The 19,303-nt window shown below is 30.3% G+C and overlaps 1 protein-coding gene and 1 long non-coding RNA gene across 8 annotated transcripts in view; one reads left to right on the plus strand and one right to left on the minus strand.

The window, feature by feature from the left end:
- The window catches only part of pdm3 (pou domain motif 3), a 236,691-nt gene that overhangs the window by 71,731 nt on the left and 145,657 nt on the right, over positions 1–19,303 (minus strand). The gene's annotated exons all lie outside the window — the stretch shown is intronic.
- LOC135265362 (uncharacterized) lies at positions 7,748–10,392 on the plus strand. Of its 2 annotated transcripts, XR_010332993.1 has the most exons (6): positions 7,749–7,838; positions 7,979–9,275; positions 9,342–9,486; positions 9,554–9,612; positions 9,666–10,164; positions 10,217–10,392. It is a non-coding gene; the product is annotated as an uncharacterized LOC135265362 (long non-coding RNA). The 2 variants fall into 2 exon arrangements; XR_010332992.1 differs by having other exon boundaries at positions 7,748–7,838; positions 7,979–9,486.

Here is a 19,303-nt window from a genome sequence, read left to right on the forward strand (position 1 = left end):
TATAAAAAGCTCCTTTGATTGGTTGACCTTCTTTATCTTCTAGCAGAAATGTTACAGGATTGGTTAGATTAATCTTACTGATTTTAAAAATTTCCGTTGACCAATTGGGTGTATATCCTTTTTCAAATAACATCTTTTCTTTGCTAATTCTTACGAAATCTCCGACTTTAAATTTTTTTCTGTTTTTATCAACAATCTTTAGATGATCATATGCTGTTATGTCTCCTTGATTCGAAGCGTTTATCTCTGTGGGTTTCCTTCCTGTTGTTCGATGTATTGTAGTATTATAATTTTTGGTTATCTCTTGCAATTTATTTATCCATTTATGTGTCGCAAATAACGTAAAATATCGATAAATTTTGGATTTTAAAGTACGTATAACTCGTTCAGCAATTGCTGCTTTTTTAACGCTGTACGTACTATAGTGATTAATATTATAACGTCTCATCAAATCCTGAAAAGTGGTATTATAAAATTCCTTTCCTTGATCTGACTGTAAATTCTTTGGTATTCGTTCTTTTTCATTCTTCAGTATTGATTCCATAGCTCTGCTAACCTCATTAGCTGATTTCGATTTCAGTGGTCTGGTCCATAAAAATTTAGAAAAACAGTCGATTACGACTAAAATATATTTAAATCCATTATTATGATAAGATAAATTTTGCATTTCTGCTAAATCTACTTGCCATAAATCATCCAATCCTTTAATTATAGTACGTCTTCGTTTAAAATTCCTGCGTGCAGGTTTAAATATCTCGTTTACCAATTTTTGCTTTACATCACTAACTTGCTTTAGTCGAACCATTGCTTATTTACGGTACACTTCTCTACAATTTCCATGACGATCTGACATTTGACCTGGAGGACACTTGTTTTTATTATGAGGCATGGGTTCTATCTTTCACTATTTTCATATGAATCTGTTACTTTCCTTTTCTTTGATATAGGTACATTTTCAAGTTGATCTGTATCACCTGCTTTAGAACGTTTGGAAATGGTTTCTGGTTTTATCTTAATACTATCGATTCCTTCAAAGCGTTCTTCAAGTTTTTTTATTCGTCTGGTTATCTCATTTGAATTATTCATAAATTTTTTCCACTTGTTATCGATTTCATAATTTATACTTAAATGTTTGTTATGCAATTCTGATTCAATCGTGTGAGGAATTGTAGCAATTATATTATCAATTTTTTCATCAAGTATTTTGTACTTAACATTCATGGTTAAGTTTAACTGATTAAATTTATCCATCCATATAGCATCTGCTTTATGAACATTATTATTTAAATCCGTTAAAGCAGCTATTACTCCTTCCATCTTTTGGTATATTTGTTTACTTACTAAATCAATATATACCTTATTCGCACAATCTTTGTCTTCTGTTGGATCATTAATGTTACAGATTCTATGATGTTTTAAATCAAGGTCACCATCAGCAGTGAAAACAAAAGGTGATGGTGTAGATTTAAAAAATGCACTTGATGCTGATAACACTTTACGTCCGAATAGATCAATGGGCATTTCAACACTGAGGATTAACCAGAAAAAAACTTAAGCCTAATATATTACACCACATTCCTTTAATTCTTCTTCTATTGATAAAATTTCATTCAGATGGGAATTGTTACCCGCTTTTGTCGCTGCATGTAATAATGCTAGACGTGACACTAATTCATTTATGTCATCCCAGTAAACATATTCTACACGTTTATTAGTGAATAATCCTTCACCAATAAACGGAGATTTAGGAAATGAAGTAAACATTGGTTGCACAATTTGAGTATATTTTACACCTCTATGACCTTTTAGTTGTTTTGTGGGATCATTATTTTTTCTATGTGTATTAGAAATTTCAAGTATTTTTTTGTATGCTGACCGATCCTCTTTTGTAATTTGAGTGTATTTATCTTCAGGGTTTTTAAAAAATATTAGTCTGTATAAACCAGGAGTACCAGGAAATGATTCATTATCTAAAATTAAATCACCATTTTGACTGATTATTAATTCATGTTTACCCATAAATAGTTTATTCTCTTTTGAATTATATCTAGGACCAAATGTCTGATCACTGGTTTTCTCTAAAACTGCTTCTATTGCATTTCTCGCAACTGGAGGATATTGTTCTAAAAATTCATCTAAAATATGTCTGCTATTAATTAAATCATCCATAGTGTCAGATTTGGTTTCTTCATCTTCTTCTTTTATTTCTGGTAATGACTCATATATTTCTTCTGGTTGTCGCAGTGATGTACTAGGTTCATATGTTTCTTCAACTGGTAGTTCAAGTTCTTGTTTAATCTTTTCTTTTTTTGGTAGTTTAAGAAATTGTTTCCTTTGCTTTTGAATATGATGTTTTGGTCTTTTGTGTTGTTTTTGTTGTTGTTGCTGTGGTGGTGGAGATTGCTTCTCCAATTTTATTGAAATTTCTTCTAAAGGATTTATAACAGGCTGAAAAAGCTTTTTAATTGACTCATCCGCTTCACTGCTGTTTAACTTTATGGCTTTATACTTCTTTCGAATTGAATCAGCTGCTTTTAATATATGTCTTTTAAGGTTTTGATCTGGTTTGGTACCCATCATTACCGCTTAATGTTATAAACTAACCGAACAAATCAGAATTATTGTTTATATAACTTCTTATTCGACTGCTATTATAACGGGTCTCAAACTGATATTAACCGATCTCAAACCGATCAGGAACTGCTTTTTAACAGACATTAACCGGTCTGAAACCGATATTAACCGGTCTCTATCCGATAATAACCGCTCTGGAACCGGTATTAACCAATATCACACCGATACTAACCGGTCTGAGACCGATATTAACCGGTCTCTAACCGGTATCTAACCGATACTAACCGCTTTGGAACCGGTATTAACCGATATCGCACCGATACTAACCGCTGTGAAACTGATATTAACCGGTCTGGAAACGTTCTCAAATAGATATCACTCTACACTTGAATAAAATGATCAAACCCTTTTCTATATCGACCCTTATTTAATTCATTATCTTTACATATAACCAAAAAACCATATTGGTTTTTCCAACATTCCTGACATATTTCACAGAATTGTTCGAATTTCATATCAGCACCAACATGATCTTCATATACATGTTTTAAATTTAACAGATCTTGTTTTAATATTACCAATAAATTTGCATTATCTCGAATTAAATGTTTCGGTATTTTTGTATATGTTTGACAGAGATAGAAACTATCAATATTTTTATGCCGGCCCATGCAAAAGTAATCCCTTATCTTAGCTTGATTACACATTATGACATCATCAAATATAAAAATAGAGTTATTTTTTGCATCTTTTGGATCTAGCACGTCTTCATTATGTTCATACTGGTTATATTCCATTCCTTTAATTTTTTGTAGCACATCACTAAGCAGTTTATACTTCGGTTGATATAATGATTTACAATAAATATATATGTTTTCAAATTTCAATCCGTTGGGATCAAACAATAAAGACAATAATATGTTAGTTTTTCCTCCACCAGAAGGTCCACAAATTATACAACGTATTGATTCGGGTAAAAGTGTACCATGTCGATGAGACATTTTATGTTTATTATCAACATTATTATAATCATGATTTATGATAGGTAATTGTAATTTTTGCTTTAACACTTTCATTTTCATACTAAATTAAAAACATTTATAAGAAGGTTTATATAGGGAAAAAAGTTCAGTTAAATGTTGTCTTTCAAAGGGGAAGGACTATTAAATACTGCAATCAATAAATTACCTTTTGAATTACATTTACCAGGATATCAATATTGCGGACCTGGTACAAAACTTAAGAAACGGTTAGAACGAGGTGATCCTGGAATAAACAAGCTTGACAGCTTTTGTAAAACGCACGATATAGCTTACGCTAATTCCAACGATTTAAAAGATAGACATCAAGCGGATCGAATTTTAGAAGATAGTGCATGGTCACGTGTTAAGTCTAAAGACGCTTCATTTGGTGAAAAAGCAAGTGCCTGGTTTGTAACTAACGCAATGAAAGTCAAAAGGAAATTAGGTATGGGAATCCAAAGGAAAAAATCGAAAAGGAAGACAAAGAAATCTAGAAAGAGGACACAGAAAAAACAACAACCTTTTCATAAAGCTCTTTTATCAAATTTAGAAAATAAGGGATATGATAATATAAAATCTGCATTATCAGCTGCTCGTATAGCAGTTAGAAAATCTGGAGGTCGTAAGCGTATAAAAATTCCTCGTATTATACCTATAAAAACAGGAGGATTTTTACCATTGTTACCATTAATTTTTGGAGGACTTAGTGCCTTAGGGGCTATGGGCGGAGGTGCTGCTGCTATAACTAAAGCTGTAAATGATGCTAAAGCAGCGAAACAGAAATTAGATGAGAATAAACGTCATAATAAAGTACTGGAAGATATCGCTATCGGGAAGGCGGGAAGTGGTTTATATCTTCGAAAGCAACCACGAGGTTATGGATTGTATTTACGTAAATTTCCAAAAAACTACCAATAAAACTGCCTAATAGGGCACTAACTGATAATGATTTAAGAAGATATGCTAAATTATTAAAACTACCCAAATTTAAAGGCGTTTTTATGAGAGATGAATTAATTCATATGAAACCTGATAAGACAGAATGTGCTATCATTAATTTGGACTCTAAAAAAGGATCCGGAACTCATTGGGTTTGTTATAGAAAAACAAATAAACAGGTTGATTATTTTGATAGTTATGGAAATCTAAAGCCACCTCTAGAATTAGTACGATACTTAGGAAATTGTAATATTTACTTTAATCATGATCGTTATCAATTTTTATCATATAATTGCGGACATTTATGTTTGATGTTTTTACATAATAAAAGATGAGATAATCATGTATTTTATTCAGTCATGTATAAGACATTCTCCCTAACAGGTGTTGAAAGTACGCTGTCTGAACACTATGAGCCACCCATTGACCTTGAAGAAAATTCGAATTATTCTATAGCTTTAATCGGTTTTTATACTAACAATAATATACCAAATATAGAAGAGGGTACAAATAAATTTTATTATTTTGCTCCGAACACTACTGAAGAAAAAGTGATAACATTTCCGAAAGGTGCTTATGAAATAGCTGCTATAGAAAAATATATACAAATTATTCTTAGTGGACGATCTGCAACTGATGCTCAAAAACAGAATACATTTTCATTGAAGGCTAACGAAAACACATTAAAGTGTGAGATATTTAGTATTTACGACATTAATTTCGCTCACGAAGATAGTATTGGTAAATTGTTAGGTTTTTCTAAAAGGAAACTTAAAGCAAGACAATTACATGAAAGTGATTTACCTGTTAACATAATTAAGGTTAATACAATACGTATCGAGTGTAATATTGTAAGAGGTTCTTTCTACAAAAACAAAGAATCTCATACTCTTTATGAAACTGCTTTAAGTGTTAGTCCAGCCGAACAGATTTTTGTGGAACCATTAAATCCTATTTATTTACCTATCATTAATAGATCCAATATACCTAACCTAACTATTGATATTGTTGATCAAGACCATTGTCCTATAGATTTTAACGGTCAAACAATCAATATTCGTCTTGCTCTGAAAAAAGAAGCATAAACATGGGTTTAGTGTTTCAAAATCAATATAAAAAATCATACAATCCATCAAATTATCAGTCAGTATCTTGTCATCAGTCGACATTATCACATCAGAGCGTGCAGATTCTTAAATCGTTAGGATATAATGTCCGCCAGCAAACTTCAGGTTTACAGTTCACCGGAAATAGACGACAGCATAAGTAAAGAGGAAGAACATACATATAGTCCGCAAGTAAGATCTTTCGATAACAATGATGAAATCGAAATTATAATTAATCAGAGAGATATTTGGATTTCTCTCTTTGAATCATTTATACAAGTGGACGGTGAGTTCATACCAGATCCGGTACCGGAAACTGGCGGTGGAAATGTAACCTTGACTAATAATGCAGCAGCATATTTATTTGAGAATGTAAGCTATGAATTGAATAATGTTGAGTTAGATAGTGTACGTGAAGTCGGAACAGTATCTACAATCAAAACTTTTCTATGTTATGGCAAAGATGAAGTAAGAGCATTAACTCTCGCTGGATGGAATGATCAAGAAAGTCAACAACTGAAGACATTTAATGAAACTGATAATACGTTTTCATTTAGAATCCCTTTATCTTATCTGTTAAATTTACCATTTGATTATCATCGGATAGTTAGCGGTCATCAAAAACTTCGATTAATACGAAGTCGTAACGATGCTAATTGTTTCATTTCTACCGGAACGAGAAAAGCGACACTTAAGATTAACAATATTGAATTAAAAGCAAAACATGTTTACCCAAATGATGAAATTAAATTAACTATATTAGAAGGGATCAACAAAGATCGTGTTATATCGTTACCGTTCAGAAAATGGGAAATTCATGAACTTCCATCAGTTCGACAAACTAATAACGACATCTGGAGAGTTAAAACATCTACTCAATTAGAAAGACCAAGATTTATTATCGTTTGCTTTCAAACAAACCGAAAAAATAATCCAAAGTCTGATGTTACTCTATTTGATCATTGTGATGTAAGAAGCGTACGTTTATGGTTGAATTCAAATGTTTATCCATATGAAACATGGAAACTACAATTTGCTAAAAATAAATATTTAGAAGCATATCAAGCTTACGTTGATTTTTATAAGGAATTTAATGGAAAAGATCGTGCTGAACCTATATTAAGCTATACAGATTATACAAAAAGACCGATATTTGTATTAGACTGTTCCAAGCAAAACGAAGCAATTCGAAGTTCCACCATTGATATCAGCTTAGAATTTGAAAGCGATAATAATTTCCCAGCCGATACAAGAGCTTATTGTATTATCATTCATGATAGAATAATGCAGTACTATCCGTTAACAGGAATAATTAGACAACTGATATAAGGATGAAAAAAAGTGTTACTATAAGTGATAGTGCTCCGGAAGTACATAATCTAATAGTTTGGTCATATGCTTATCAAGATGCTAGAAAAGGAAACTATTGGATACAATGCGCTGCAGACAGAGAAAGGTTTAAGTTTAGAATTAATCAAATGAAAAATATTTTAAAGGAGATCTTAAATTCTGCTCATCGTGAACAAATTTTTCAGTCTAGATTTAAGTGTTCAACATGAAGGTAGTAGTGATTGATGTTCAAGGATTTTATATACCTGAATTCATCGTTAAAGAATTAACAATATTTGATGGACATCGAACTGGTCACTATTTGTTTAAATCACCGGTGCCGTTTCGTCAACTAAGTGCAGATGTAAAAAAACAAGTGAAATATTTAGAATTAAATCATCATCTATTACGTTACAACAGTGGAAATATCGACTATGAAAATATTTATAACATACTAGAAGAAAATATTATCGATGATGTTATCGATATTATTTACGTAAAAGGAAGCGTTAAAGAGGATTTTTTAAGACAATTTTTCGATTCAAAGGACTTTTACCCTAGGATCATCAATTTGGAGGAAGCAAACTCTTGTCCAAAATTGCAACCACAACTTCCGTTATGTATGCATCATTACTTAAAAACTAAAATATGTATCTGTAGTCTTAATAATGTACGGTTTATTTATAATTATGTAATTCAGAATTTACCGAAATAAACGTTTAAAGTTTTAATCTCGTTTCCTTCTCCTACTTCATTAACCTGCCCTCTCCACTCTAGTTAAGATTACAAAAAGTATAAAGGGATCAACTTTTAGTGTGTGAAATAATTTTTATTGAAATATCAACAGTCAACACAACCATCATGTCTAGTAAGTAGAAATAATTTTTACATTATTTTATTTTAAATTTTTTCCGAATCAATTGTTTGAAATTTAATTACAACACTTCATCATCAGTCTTAATAAATTAATGTAATCTATTTATTAAATTTCTCTTTCTTTTGTTACAGAACATCCCGCAGGTTACTATGGGGACTATAACCCAGATTTGGTTGTTAACCACGCTGGGTTAACCGAAGAGGAGGTGGACCACCTCCTCACCCAAATTCCCGCGGGCACCTTCGAGTGGGTTTCCCTTATTAACATCTATCTGCGACTGGAACCGCCCCCATCCCTTGGAGGTTATTTTGATATTTTTACCGTGGGGCGCTTGACCGCCGCGATAGACACCGATGAGGAGCGGGGTATAATTGACATTTGGGTATGGGTACATTAAACCTCATACATGTTGGATCGTTTTATGATGTTCATAGCGTTTTTTATGATGTTCATAGCGTTAGGTTTGGCTTAAAAACTGCAATTAAAAATTTATTTAGGTGTATGACTTTTTTAGTTTAAGTATGTAGTTTGTTTTATGTATAATAAAAAATAATATTCATTCTGATTATTTTTGTGATCTTATTTCCTGTCTAACGTTTTTTTCTTGTAAATTTATGAATCAAAAATTTTATAAATATCCAGTTGTATTTGATTATTAATTTATCGTTACAATCATTTTCCCCAAAAAATTTATATCCAATAGTTTACAAACAATATATACATTTCTAATAGTTAAAACACATTTATACATCTTTTATAAAAAAAGTGGATTTGTTTAATTGAAATAGGTAAAAATTCATATCCAAAACCTTAATTAATTACTGGGCGGTTAACATTTTTTACCAAAAGATTTTGAAGAATTTACAACAATTTATCATAAACCCTCAACAGATGATATAGTAATTATTGTAAAAGCTGAAGTTTATATTTTTTTCATTATCTACTTTTAGATTTAAAACTAATTATCCGAAATCTATAAGCGAAGAATTTAAAATATCAAGTCCAATTTCGGCAGCGATAACAACTTACTCAGGTGGTATTTATCTTTTTCTCAGAGATAATACATATATTACATTATCTAGTTGCATCTCTGGATATAATGTTCCTGGTTTAACAAACGAATTATTTGAAGGTGTTCCTAATAAAATAACAAGGACATTTAGATATTTAAACGGAAAGCTGTACTTTTTTAATGAAAATAATTACTTTGAATATGATGAGTTTACTAAGAGTGTCATACAAGCGGGACCTAAAACTTTATCTATATTTAACATTAATTGTCCGCGAGAACCCATCTTAATTCAATTGAAAAAATTATCTTTTAAAAAGATTATTACACACAATGCAGTCCTGGTTGAAAATTTAACAGATTATACTCGTGAAGAAGATAGTTGGTGTAGTTGGTGTATTCATCAGTGTTTGTTTACAGTAAGTTTATATTACAACTTAATAAAACGTTCTTTCTAAACATCTAATTTAAACATCTAATTTCAGCTTCAGACCTACAAAAGTTGTGCCAAAAAGACGCATCGTAAGTTTATCGAAAATATTGACTTCGGCACAAGTTCTTCATCCACAAATTCTTCCGATTCAGACTACTGAATTCTTCTCTAAAACCAACATAAATAATCTTTTTTTGGTAAATTCTTTAATTTTTTAAATTTGTTTACCACATTTGATTGCTAAAAATGTGTTTAATTTTTTAGGAAAATTTTTATCAAATTTTTATCAAACAAAAAGTGCGTCACAAAATTCCTACGATAAGGTAAACCACAAAATTAGTATTAAATCATATTTTATTTCATTTTTATTTTTTAGGAAAGCGTGTTATCTGTTAACCGCAAAAATTGATTATAAAAGTTCCGTTTTTTACACATTTCACCAGTTTTATTAAAACTATCTTTGTGAGAAGTTGTATGTGCTCCGCTGTGTATTTTTGCATTTAAATTTCAAAGGATTCTGTAATGGCTGATCAACTATTAAATCTGAATAAAATTGCTGCCTGTGAATATACTGATACATATGTCAGTGCCAACGATTTGGAAGTGAACAAGAAATATAAAATCATCAATTTAACCAAGGCAAACACACAACATGGGGTTATGATGGTAGCATATCTGGACAACGTCGGTAAAGTTTTTTTACCTAAACGACTAACAGCAGTTATGAATGATACCATAATTACGACACTAATGGAAGGACTCGGATCTTATTTGATTTATATGGGACGTAAGCAAGCTAATGGAAATCAGGAACATGATGCCCACATTTTTAATTTCGAACGTATTGTTCACGAAGATTAATGTAAAATTTTTTGGTAAGTGTCATGTTCACCTCTATTTAAAAAACTAATTTATGATTTTTTTCAGGTTTCCAAAATAGACAGCACTATCCACTCTACCTACCTGAGGTTCGACTCCCCATGGAAGGAACAACAACAACAACAACTTTTTTTGCATTATATTTTAAACAAATAACAAAATAAACTTGGTGCGCAACAGACAAGTTAGGCAAACAACATTACAAAAATAAAAAACTACATATACTAGGTTTTTTTTCCTTATCGATAAAATAATGACTTTCCTTTATTAGTTATTAGTGACAAGCGCGATGATTTTCTGATATTTTGCTTAACTCAATACAGCATGTATTGTATATATACTTCATGTATTCACAATTGCACATTTCAAAAATCATATATTCAAAATTTCACAACCCCAAAAACCAAAAATTTCACAACCCCAAAAAGCTACTACTACTACTACTACTACTACTTGTTTTCTTGGTTGCATATTCGCAAACGGGCGGGGGGTGTGTTTAAAAAAAAAAATGGAGGCCAGCGCCATCTTTGATTGACGGCTGCGCTGACGGCAGCGCCATCTAGCGAAAAGTTTGCAGACCGTGGCGCCATCTAACGTGAGAATTTAGGCGGAATTTGTGACGACATCGGCGCTACCAACATTACACCCAATATTAATTTTTAAATAAATTAAAATTTTGGCGCCATTTTTTTTAACAAACAAACATGGCCGACTAATTTCAAATATTAATTTTGAAATAATTTAAATTTGGCGCCAATTTACCATTAAACAAAAATGACCGCCGCCGACTTTCAAACTTCCAAGATGGCGACGATTATTATTATTATTATTATTATTATACTACATAAATATATTTGCATCATCACAAATGGCGTCAGTCGGCCGCAGGCCGGCTGACCAGCTGGTCGCAGGCCAGCGAGCTGCGATTACGCGCTTGCGTCTGCGGCTGACTGACACAATTTTCACACATGCGCAGTAGAGGGAGGTGGAGGTGGTTTTTGAACCGGCTATCTCTATCTACTTATAATGTCTTTTAGTTCGTTAATTAACAGTATTCATTTTATATAAAGGTTTCTAATTACATAGCATATAGCCTATAGACTTAGTAGCAGTCGCATTAATTAATTATAATTAAGTTTTAGTTGGAGTTCGGGCGCCCGACGAGGGTCTCCTGGAGGCGGCGGGGGTGGGCGGCGAGCGGCGGGCAGTCAGTGCGTGATGTGCATTTTGATCATTACTGATATTATGCAGATTGGCCGAATTTTCGAAATCCTCATAAGGCTCTATTTGCGAAAGGGTAAACATGAACTTTTTTGTGCTTTCCAGCTTTCAAAGCTCTCCAAAAATATGACTACGTATTTTAATTACTACAGGCAAAATAAAAACAATTTTTATTGCAAGAAATTCTATTAAAAAATCTAACAACATAAACTGCGTTCTGCCAAAAACTTTAAACTATCTATTAGACAAAAAACTATAAAGAAGTTAAGAACTGTTGAACCTAAATATTGTTCTAAATTAGCTGTTGTAAAATTATTTCCATTTCCGTAAGAATTCATCTCAACCTAAAAAATAAACTCATTACTCATTCCATAGGCAAATGAGAAACCAGTGAACCGGTTTAAGGGCCGGTCATTCTCGCAGAATGAGATTTTGTCTTAGACGCGAATAAAATGACGGCTTCTGTTTAGTTTTTGAAACAATGTGATTTTTTTGACAAAAATACTTTTTAAAAAATTTATCACACCAAAATTAAGAATTTTAGAAAAGCAGGATTTTCACACTTTCACACAACTAGTTAAAATCTACACTGTCGGTTTGGAAAAATTTATAATTATAATAATTAAATTAAATTAATTTTTAAAATCAAAATTAACAATTGGCAAAGATTGCAATTAAATTGTTTTATTCCAGAATCAAGACTGAAACAAAAAATTTATAAGATATAAAAATTGATTAAAATCAAAAAATACTTTAATATTGAATTAGAGAAAACACTGACCAAGAAACTAAAAACACAGAAAACTAAAAAAAATGGGAGTGAAATTCTGAAAAACTAAGCGATTGAAAAACAGAGAAACTGAAAAACTATAGAACTGGAAAAGAAAACCACAAATAAATTGAAACATAAGATTTTGAATAAAAAACTAATATACGTATACTAAAAGACTGTGAAGCTACAAAACTTAAAAAGTGAAATATAAAAAAATAAAAAAATAGTAAGATTAAAATTCTGTAGATTTAAGAGAATGTAAGAGTGATAATTAAAAAACTATGAAACTGCAAAGTAAGAACATTAATAATATACGTATATAGGATAATAAAACCACGAAAAACTGAAAACTTGAAGAACTAGTAATATGAGATACTATGGAGAAAATAAGAAACTAAATAAAAAGCTGAAATAGGTACTGGAAACCTGAGAAACAAAGAATTTTTTAACGTAAAATATAAAATATATCTGAAATTGAAGATATATTTTATTTCACATTAGGAAAGTTAAACAACTGTAAAATGTTTATTTAAAAATGATTTTGAATACAATTCAATAAAAAAAAATAAAAAGTAAATAAAAAAGTGTCAAATATTTCCATTATAAACAAAACAAATTTCGTAATAGTCGTAAAGTGTAACATTTGAGTTTCTAATTTTAAAGTTACTGTCTTTTGCTTTTCAGGATAACAACAATCTAGTCAAGATATTTCAACAAAACCAAAAATTCTAAGAATATGGTTCAAATCGTCTATTCTGGTCGAGAAAGATGACGATTTATTAATTTCTATGAATGTTCTTCGCTTTAAAATTCACAATACTTTAAAATGGCTCAAATCTCCTTGTTTTGAACGAAAACGATTTTCTTACTAAATCCAAATTCATTTCATAGTAGAATTTTTTGACAGCGCATTTCAATTTTTTGGAGTGAAATAAAGCATAAATTGAGGGTTTCTGTATAAGAAAAGAACTCTGTGTCAAGCTAAATCTCAGTGATAAATTTTGAGCCAAGAAAACCCACCAGAAAGAAACTCCAAAAAGAGGCAAATGCGTTGATGCAAAATTGTACTATGAACTGAAATGAGAGTTGTTCAGATAATTGAATTTCGTCGTTTTCTGACATGGAAAAAGAGTAAAACCGTTAGAAATGGCTCATAAAGCCATAAGTCCTTTAGACATTTTTATTCTTGCACCATGTCGTTTCTAAATGTGCCACAGAGCTTAACTCAAAAGTCATATTGAGTTTGTTGAAAATAAATTTATTAGTATTTTCTTGCTCACTAAGTAAATCTTATCTTGGGCTAAGTAATCTAAGGACTCGAGTGAATTGTTTTATTGCGCTAAAAATATATATCTTTACTAGATCTTAAAAAATATTTCGAGCCTGATATCTCAGATATTTGGCAATGAATTTTTAATGAAACTTAAAACGCCGATATTTTAGAAGATAGTGTTTAAAATCCAATTAATGCAACAACTCATGTCTTAAAAACGTAATTTTTACATGCCTTTTTAAAATGTTAAATCATTTAAGACTATATTTGAATAACATTTTCACAATAAATGCAACGAAACTTTTCATAGGCGAATATTGTTTCCTTTTTCAACAACACAGAAATTTCTGCCACTGTTGTTTGTTTTTAAAGTAATTTCTCCAAATTCTCCAAATAAGAGGTTTAGAGAAAAACAAGTTACACATTCTCCGGTCCGTTTTTTTCAGAAAATAATTTTGGTCAAAACCGCATTTCGCTATCGTCATTTGTTTTTTACTTATCAACAAAAGTTGACATTTTAGCAAAATCTTAAAAAATTCATATCTTTTTTGTTATAAAAGATACACATTTGAAACAAAAACATTATACAGGTACTTTTTTACAGAGAATTTAATAATGTTATCAGAGATTTTTTTAATCATTCGTTTAGCTGTAATAATATAAAGTTGTATATTTTTAAATAAGAATCATAGGCAGTTGTGATATTTTTGAAAAGCTTATTTTTTTCTGATTAGATATGTCCATTTGTGTAATACATTATTTTTAAATATTTAAAAAAACATATCATTTCGCTTTTTCTTTATAATAGGCCATGAAGAAATTTTGGATTTTTAAGTAAAACTATGAAAATTGTATTACCTGACAAGTATTTAAAATCTAAAGATTTTTTAAACACTAATTAATTCAAAAAAAGCATAATAAATTATTATTAAATCAAATTTTTGCAATTAATAAAAATTATTCGTTTTTAGATTTAAAATGGCAAGATTACATTGTCATTCTATTTTCTAAATAAACATACATGTCCAAAAAAGTAAAATCTTATTAATTATATGATTAACTATCAACAAAATTTTATTTTTGGAAAAAATGTCAATCTAAACACCAAAATCAAATCCCATCTGCGGTAAAAAAATACATAACTCCGACCTCCATTGCGCTTCATTAAGTTATAAAAAAGTGTCATCAAATGGTTGTGACACATCGTTTTCAATTTTCTGCACATTTTTTATATAATTAAAATTTGCGACCATCGTATACCACCGTTCACAAAATTTCTTGATTATTCACACAATTTTTCCATGGCTAACTACTGTCAAATATTTTAAACAAATTTTTTATCAAAAGTATATAAAAATATCAAACTGTATTTATATTGTTTTCAGTTTCTAAAAAAAAGCTTTTCGAAAATGTCATAGCCAACTATGATTCCTATTTAAAAAACCGAAACTTTATGTTTCGCTAAATAAAAGGTTAAAAAAATCGCTAAGAAAAAATCGCTAAGAAAAGTGCCTGTATAATGTCTTTGTTTCAAATGTGTATCTTTCATAATAAGAAAGATAAGAATTTTTTAAAATTCTAGAAAAATCTCAACTTTTGTTTATAAGCCGAAAACAAAAGACGATAGCGGGATGCATATTTGACCAAAATTATTTTCTCAAAAAACGTACCCGAGTTTTTTTAAAACCTCTAAGTTTCAGAGATCCCCTATTCGGATATCCAAAATGCAGCACCCTGTACATGTGTTTTTTTAATTTTTTTTAAATACTTTATACTTAAAATTAAGTCGCTGCAAAAAAGTATTATTTTTTGTCAGTTTAAAGCACAGAGAAAGTCGTAAGTATTGTATGTGCATTTTAACGCAAGTGATGTTCAAATGTTTTTTTGTGCAAAAAATGTCACTATAGTGCACAAAAAAATAATTATTATTTAAATAAAATTTAAATATTTTAATAGAAGTAGATTTTTTGCTCGAAACATAATTTATGCATTGTTGTTTATTTAGAATAACACTAAAAATTATAATATTGCCACTAATAATTAATATTGTTATTTTAATTAACTAATATTTATTATTGAAATATGAAAAAATCGCATGTATAGAGCAAAGTATAAAGTATTTATTACCAAACGTTGATTTCTGTATGACTATTAATGTCTGAGATAAAAACCGAAAGTCAATTGAAGCTATAGCTCTGTTAGAAATGTGTTAAAATTTTAAGACGATTACTTGGAGATAAGTAACAATAAGACAGAGCTTTTTCGATTAGGTACCAAAAAAGAAATTAAAAATTTTAAAAGTTGTGCCAATTTCTTGCAAATATTTACGTTGAATTAATTTTGCAAAATATTTGACCAAATAGTTATTTTTTAGACAAAAGCCCGATAAGATCGTAAAGTTCGAGCTTCGCATCGCCTCCCCTCTTCCGAGGGTAAATTGTGAGCTTAGCGTCCGCCAAATATTATCATTGATTCGGGGGTTGTTTTTGGTGCGGTATTAGGGATGCGTAATTTTTTATTAATTGCCACTTGGAGCATCAATTAAAATTTCGTTAAAAATTGATTGGTCGGTCGGTTGGCAAAGAAGCACGCATACATTCGTTCGTTTTTTCCACCCCCTGATGTGGGAAATCTGAAAATAAAAACGGATGAAGGGCCGCACTCAGATGAAAGTTGAATTATTTATTCATCGTGTTCCCAATTGTATTTAGAATTATTCGTGCGAGTTCTATAGCAGTTCAATACGGGGCGTGTTTAGTCACTGGAGTGCTTATTAAACTTAAAAACAAAGGATTTTTTAATTAAACACATGGCTTCGGTTTCACACATCAATTGCAAATTCATTTAAACAAGCTGCATGTTCGTTATAATTAAATTGATACGAGACATTGAAAATATATTTCGCTTTTTTATTTCTATCAGGGTGTGTGTGTGTTTCATTTTCGTTTTTTTTCCATCCCCACCGTCGACGTAATTCCAACCCTTTGTCTCTGATTGATTTAATTTATTTTATTTTCGCGTGTGGGAACGGACGAACTGTCAGGGCTTATTGCGTTATGAAAAACAACTTTAGCATTATTTTAAACGCGCCGTTTAAATTTAATTAACGCGTCAAAGCCGAAATTCGACGAAATCAAAAGGATTTGCATTCGAAGAGGGGGGAAAAAAATTGTGTACAACAACGGTGTAAACAGGGCTGGAGCGTTATTTAGGGCGGACGGGTGGTTCACTCTATTGACTCGCGAAGAACATTTGTCTTCGTTTATTACGGCAGCGTCGCGACGCTGCACCGACGCCGGAATACCAACAAGTATCCCTCAAATTCGCAAATCTGCACTTAATCGCAGGATATGACCCAATTTTTAAAATAACACCTAAGAATCAATCGCAACACCTTAATGAGGGTTTCCAATAATTTTTAATTTTTTTAAATCAAAGTTTAAGGAAATTTTTACGTAATATGAAATTTTAGCGTCAAAAAGTACAAGGCGGGAAAGTGGCGAATTCAAAGCTATGTCTTATAACGACTTAAAACATTATTGAGTTTGCGCGGTACAAAAGCTTGTTGCCAAATCTACCAATCGAATTAATTTTTAACGACTTGAAAAATTAAAGAAATTTACGTAAAATTAGCTTAACGTATACGCTTGTATATTTTACACCAAATACTATGCATTGGACATAGTAATTTATTTTTAGCTTCAGTTTCTTGGGCAAATATTCGTTCACAATAAGTTGAGATTTGACAACGTGACATGTTTCTTTAATTTTATTGGTTCAGCTGTTTGCCGCCAAAACAGTCAAGTTTAAGATGATTAGGTTGGAGATTTGCTTTTTCATAATTTTTTGTAGCTACTATTAATAATTTTTTCTCAATTATTTTTTTAGATTCATAGGTCGTAGGATACGTACTTTGAATATCTGTTAACAAATCTTTATTTTACCATACATTAGAAGTCCCCATTGTAGGTATGGAAAATTTAATATTTAATAAAAGAAAAGAGAAAACATAGTTAAGATTTTTGATCACTTTTCGAACAATTTTTCAGAACACAAGTTACCTTCAAAATATTCACAAAGTATCCACTCAGAAAAGTTTGAAAGGTTGATAGCTGACATCTTAGTTTTCTGTTTATAACTCTAAAACTATCAGTCACAAATTTTTAGATTTGGCATGGATGAAAGACTGTTTGTTTTTCATATCACAAAAAATTCTTTGTTTACTCACGTTTTTTCACCAAAAAAATTAAAGAGGTTCCACTGTTTTTTTATTAAATTGTACACTTTCTTAGTACTTTCCAGAGTAATTTATTAGAATATATAAGTTGCTCACTCAAGGTATTCATTCAAAAAGAGTTGGAAATACAAGAATAAAACAAACTGTTGCTGAGATAGTTTTCCGCTTATAGGTAAGTCTGAAACTATCAGTCATAACTGGGGGAAAGCTTTGTTTTTCATATCACGAAAAAAATATTTGATTCACGATGTTTCCTCACCGAGAAAATTAATCGCGGCTGTAGTTTTCTCTACAAATGTATTAAAAAAAATAAAAATTTTGACAGAAATTTAGAATACAACTATAACAGAACAGATATAACAAAATACGAATCTATGTTTTACTTTGTTTAGTCACCCAAAAAATTAAGGAAGTGTGCGTTTCGTTAAAATTAAGAATTCATTATAATCATCATACTGATTTCGAAAATTTAGAATTGCAATAATAATTTTGCAAAAAATTATAAAAACCGGTAATTTTTCTCTACAAATTTATTTGAAATGTTTCAAACTTGAATCATTATAATAATTATTATTTTTATTAAAAATACGAGTAATAAACGAATAAGATAAATTTTTGGTAACTTAAAAAAAAGCAGATTATATTTGGACCTCACACTTACCAGAGAATTACATTATCAAAATCATCTTAGATTTTAAATTTGAGAATTGAAGAAGTTTTGGCACTTTTTAAGCTCTCTAAAAACATACACTTTGTAAGGATTTAATGCAAAACTTAAAAAATCTTTAAAAAGAGAAAATATTTAACAATTTAAAATCCGGTTCTCAGGAGACACTAATCCAAACTTTAAAATGTAAGGTGGTTTCGTCTTTCTGATAATGCTGATAACTTCCGAAAAAAATTAGTTTAAATTACGGATACCTATATACTAGGATGCGAAAGGATCAAATGTCACCAATCACGGTTATTCATAGCGTCGCTAGATGGCGCAGTTGTTTCTTGCCAGTTCAACTTTTAAGATCGTTTAGTTAAAAAATGACTGTACTTAAAATACAAACAGGTAATAAATTAATTCTTAATAGTAAGATATAAAAGTAACAAAAACAATTATTTGAAAACTATATTAAAAAAAATCAAAGTTTCACAAAATGGTTAAGTGCTACATATTTTTTAAAACGGTGGAAATATGGGTGCAGGTACTGAGAAAAAGAAAAGAACAAAGTAGTAGTAAACTAAATTTACTATAAAAAAGTCAGCGAGACCATTTGTCTATCTTGAATTGTTTAAATTACAGTGGAGTCCGGTTATAACGAACCGACTAGAACGTTTTTTCAATTTTTTTAATTACTTATTATATTTTTTTATAGGTTATAGTAACAAACTTCCGGATAACTCGACCTAAATTTGACCCAAAATGTGACGCAATTTTGCGTCTATAACGAACTTTTCAGCAATAAAAGTGTTAACTGATGAACAGATTATTGAATTACTAACGAAAAACATGTTAACCAATAAAAACGTGTGTTTTTAAACATAATTTCAATGTGAATTTTCTAGTTTTGCAAATATTTAATGATAGTAGAGCTCAAAAGAACTCAAAATTAATCAATTTTTTTTATCCAAACTTTTACT

Source organism: Tribolium castaneum, chromosome 2, assembly GCF_031307605.1.
Source record: "Tribolium castaneum strain GA2 chromosome 2, icTriCast1.1, whole genome shotgun sequence".
In the NCBI taxonomy this organism is placed as follows: Eukaryota; Metazoa; Arthropoda; class Insecta; order Coleoptera; family Tenebrionidae; genus Tribolium; species Tribolium castaneum.